Genomic DNA, 4,414 nt, shown 5'->3' with positions numbered 1-4,414 from the left:
GGCTGGGGAAGCGAGGGCGGGAAGGTACACTTCTGAGCCCTACTTTGTGTGCTCACCTTTCATCTGAGTCTTTTCCAACGAGCAGGTATTGACGTATCCATATCCATTGTGTAATTAAAATTTTTTTTAGTGTTTTAAAACCCAGGTGGCACTGAACTAGATGCCTCACGGAATAATGACATAGTATTATCCACAGTCCGGAGGTAATTTGCTCTGCCCTCAGCATGCCGAGTGGCTGTCATTCTCGGATAAGGGACGTAGACGCATAACCAAGTATTAGAAAAGAGGGTGATCTCATTCTTGCTGGTGAACAGGCACGTTTTATTCCTGCATTGATCCGCCCCGTAAAGTAAATCCGAAGGGATGGTCTCTGGCTCTCAGCTTCGGTACCATCTTCCAGCTGCCTCTCAGCGGGTGAAGTCATCCTTCGCAAGGCTGCCGGCTTACAGCCCCTGCCACCCCCACCCCTGTCCCCAGGGCTGGTCATTCAGCGACAGGACTGGAGAGAATTGTGCTGTTTGTGAAACTGACCACACACCGTGCTGGGGCCCCGGGGCTCAGGGCAGGCAGGGCCCAAGGCCTCCACCCAATGGCCCAAAGGACAGATCCTCCGAACACAGGAATTCAGGGCTGACACTGGCTGCATTCCATTCGGTTGTAAAAACAAAGCACCACTTTCTCTTCAGTCAGCTTGGTGAAATTGTCCTCCCTTTGAAAGAAGAAACCTCAGCCGAGCGAGCGTACTTTTTATGGCACACTCACCTTTGTTTAGCTTTAAAAAAAAAAAAATACTCAAACAGAGACGTGGGTCCAGTGAGGCCCAGCGCCCTGATCCTGGTGGCTCTCTTACCAGGCAGCTTCCCAGAGTCTGTTGTCCCCAACCCAAGAGCTGCGTCTGTGTGTGGTTTCTGCATTACCTGAAGTTTTGTTCTTGTCTTTGTTTCTGAAGACAAAGAACTTTTCATTCAAATTTTTTTTTAAAGACTTCTATTTGAATTTTTTTTTTCAAAGTAATCTCTACCTCCAATGTGGGGGCCAAACTCACGACCCCAAGATCAGACTCACGCACTGCACTGACTGCGCCGGCCGCGTGCTCCTCTCATGTTATTTTTAAGCCAAGCAAGAGTTTCCAAGAGCAGGCTGAACTCAAAAACGGAATACTTTTCAAGAAAGAGAGGCCTCGAGGACATGGTCACACACAGAACTGAAAAAGCAAAAATAAAGCCATAGAGCCATGAGGCCCTGTGGGCAGACCTCATCAGGTTTGACGATCGTGGCCACTGGCCCAGGACTGGTTCGAGAACCTGGAACAGCCCCTTCAGGCTGCAGGAAGCAGAGAGGATGGGGGTGATGAAGACGATAGTGATGGTGGAAACGGTGAGCAGGTGAAGCCAGAGCTGGCACAGGGCGAAGGGCCAGCTCCAGAAGGACCCCACGCTAGGAGCGAACAGGGTGTGTCTGGGCCGATGCAAACAGGATTTCCTGCGGCCCCTTCCTGCACACCTCACCGCGGGACCGATGACTGTGCAGGCAGGTGTGACTTAGGAAGGTCCCCTAAGGGCAAAGATAGGGAATTTCCTTAAAAGGAAAAGAAAAAAAAAAAAAGCCGAGATTATTCTGCAGGAAAATTTAATGTTCTCTTTATTCCTTAGGGAACCGACACCCTAGAACAGAGAACACATAAGCAGACTCTGAGATGAGACAGTCGGCCGCACTGAAAATAGTACATTTCATGTTTCGTAGCTTAAGAAAAGGTACTTCCTTTTTATTGCGGCCTTCGAGCCTTGTAGCAATCCTACACTGCACAGGACAGACAAGTTCTCGACCTCTCAAGAGACGAGGTTTTTTTTCTTTTTCACAATGGATGGCAACTCCAGCCTCGTTGTAAGGCTGTGCGCACTGAGGATTGGGTTGAAGGGGGCACAGCGAATCCCTCCGGCAGAACCGGTGCCCCCACAAGGGGCAGAAGGGGGGTGTGCGCAGCGCAATCCCCGCTGCGTAGCATGTGAAAGAAGTGGGTCACCTGGTCCACACTAGGCGCTCAAAAGCAGTCCTGTCTCCAGCCCCTGGGCGCCCGATGAAACCTTTCACATTAGTGTCCTAAATCACACCAGAAACACGGTCCCTGACCCCTCCTGAAGAGCAGTCTGGCCGTCACTTCCCTCGAGAGTTGCCATTCCTGCCCAGCGCTGGGCTGTGTCCCTCCAGGTCATTTTCTCCTTTCTCAGGACTGAGCTCTGCGCTGGAGCTTGATTCCTGGACCCGCCCTCCTCCCTCACCATCTGGGCCACATGGGCAGCCTGAGGGAGCTCCCAAAGCTGTGGCTAGTGTCCCTAAGGCTGAGTGGACAAAGTGGGGCCAAAGTCCCTCCAACTTTGACCTTCGGTGACCCCCAGGCCTAGGAGGGTTCAGCCAGTCAAGCTGGACAGGCCACAGCCCTAACCTCCAAGCCCAGGTGCTTTCCAGTGCTCCCCCGTGTGGCTTGCTCCCCGCCCCCCAGCTCCCTCGGAGGGCAGCCGGTGTGTTTAGCACCGGAAGCTGCAGCTAGAGGGTGGAAGCCGCTGCCTAGAGAGGGTGGAAGCCGCTGCCTGTCGACGTGTCTAAAGCCAGTGGTTCCTGACCCAGCCAGAGGGGCCCAAGGTGCAGGCAAGGTGGCCGCCCTCCCCAGGAACACCTGAGCTCGGATTCAGGATCCTCTCAGAAATGCTCCTGCATTGTCGGCCACTCTGGAACCACCTTTTCTGGCTGCCCTAAGTGCACAAAAATTCAAATGATCCCCCATTCTCGCTGGTTCTCTTCCTGTGGATCCTCTGAAATTCCAGGGGGCCTATTCAGAGCCGGGGCGGCTGGTAAAACCCAGGGAACTTCAGAGAGTTTACAAACGCTCACTGTTCTCCGGTCAGTAATTTGGGACTTTCTGGTTCCTCGTTCCTCAGTGAAAGTGTGTTTTACAGACACCCCGTTTGTCCATCTCATCTCCACAGCCACCCCGCCCACCCTCAACCACTTCCTCCGGCTCCAGACACAGAAGCTCCATCGGACCTTGTATTCAAGTCAGAGATGCGGCCAAGCGCCCAAGCGCGGCTCCTGCCACCCGTGCACGGGCACCCGACCGCGGCCTTCCGCCCCGATGCCGCAGAACTCCCACCCCTGGGCCTGCGGCGGCCCTTCTCGTTCGGGTCTTTGAGCCAAGTAAGACTGGCTTCCTCCCTGATGGCTTCTTCTCTTAAGTTCCAAGCCTTGGCTCCAGCTGCCTCCCCACCTTCACCTCCCTGAGTTCCCCCACAACCAGCCCCCTTGCTGTCCCTCCACACCCTGGGTGCTCCTGCCTCAGGCCCTTTGCACTTCCGGCTTTTCCTTCCTGGAATGCTACCAGACCTGCCTCATTCACACCCAAGTCCCAGGTTTCCAAGATCCCCCGGAGAGGCCTTCGCTAATCAGGTACAGTGACCCCATCACTGGTCCTTACCCTACTCTCCTCTCAGAATACTCTCAAACAACCTGTCACCCCAAGCAGTCTCTTTATAGCACCACAGTTTATTAGAAAGTGCAGTTACATGTCTGCATTAAAAAAAAAAAAAAGATCTGCCTTGCCTCCCAGTCCTGGGGTCAGCAAAGTGCAGCCTAAGGGCCAAATGCCCACAGCTGCCTGGTTTTGCAAATTTTGTTGGGACACAACCATGATTATTGCCTAACGTGTGCCTAGTCTGCCACTTTGGTGCTACAAGGCCCCCCGAGTAGCTGTGCCAGAGCCCTTACGGCCCTCTTGTTGAAAAGTTCCCAGCTGGCCTTGCTACAACGTTTGCTGCATTTGCTCTTTGCCAGAGGAGGTCAAGGGCAAAGGAATGGGAGCAAGAAGAAGGCGTATCCCGCGATGAGGTCGTTCAGCTAAGGGCTTTCCTCGGTAGCTTAGTGCCGTGTTCAGAAGACTTAACCCTGTTCCCCGCCTTTGGAGATGCAGCAGTCACTCAGCAGGAGGTGAAAAAGCGCAGGGGGCTGCGGGCTTCTGTGAACAACCAGGAGTCACTCTTGTTCAGGTCCCACGGGATCCCAGGCCAAGCACAGTTCCCAGCATTCCTGGCCAGGCTCTCCGCAGTGACAGGTCGGCTGCCAGCGGCTCCAGGCTCCCTGCCTGTCCTCTTGGCCGCTCAGCAGACAGAACGGCTGCGGCAGACACAGCAAAGGGCCCCGACTGGAGTCGCACGCACTGGTGGGTCTCACCCGGGTCCCGTGGGCAGGCATGGAGGGGGGTACCTGGCTGGTGGGCCCGGGCTGCGTGCACATCAGCCCCTCAGGTCTGTTAACTGAAGAAGTGAAAACAGGCTGGGCCAGCCTCGAGAGGTTTTCACTTCCATCTGAAGACCCTTTCTGCAGCAGAAAAAGGAACTGGTCAACAAAAATTCACTAGGACAGC

The sequence above is a fragment of the Mustela putorius genome, unplaced genomic scaffold, assembly GCF_011764305.1.
Source record: "Mustela putorius furo isolate JIRA1106 unplaced genomic scaffold, ASM1176430v1.1 tig00003853_pilon_pilon_pilon, whole genome shotgun sequence".
Classification (NCBI taxonomy): domain Eukaryota; kingdom Metazoa; phylum Chordata; class Mammalia; order Carnivora; family Mustelidae; genus Mustela; species Mustela putorius.
The sequence above is the reverse complement of the archived record's forward strand: the minus strand, read 5'-3'. Positions refer to the sequence as shown.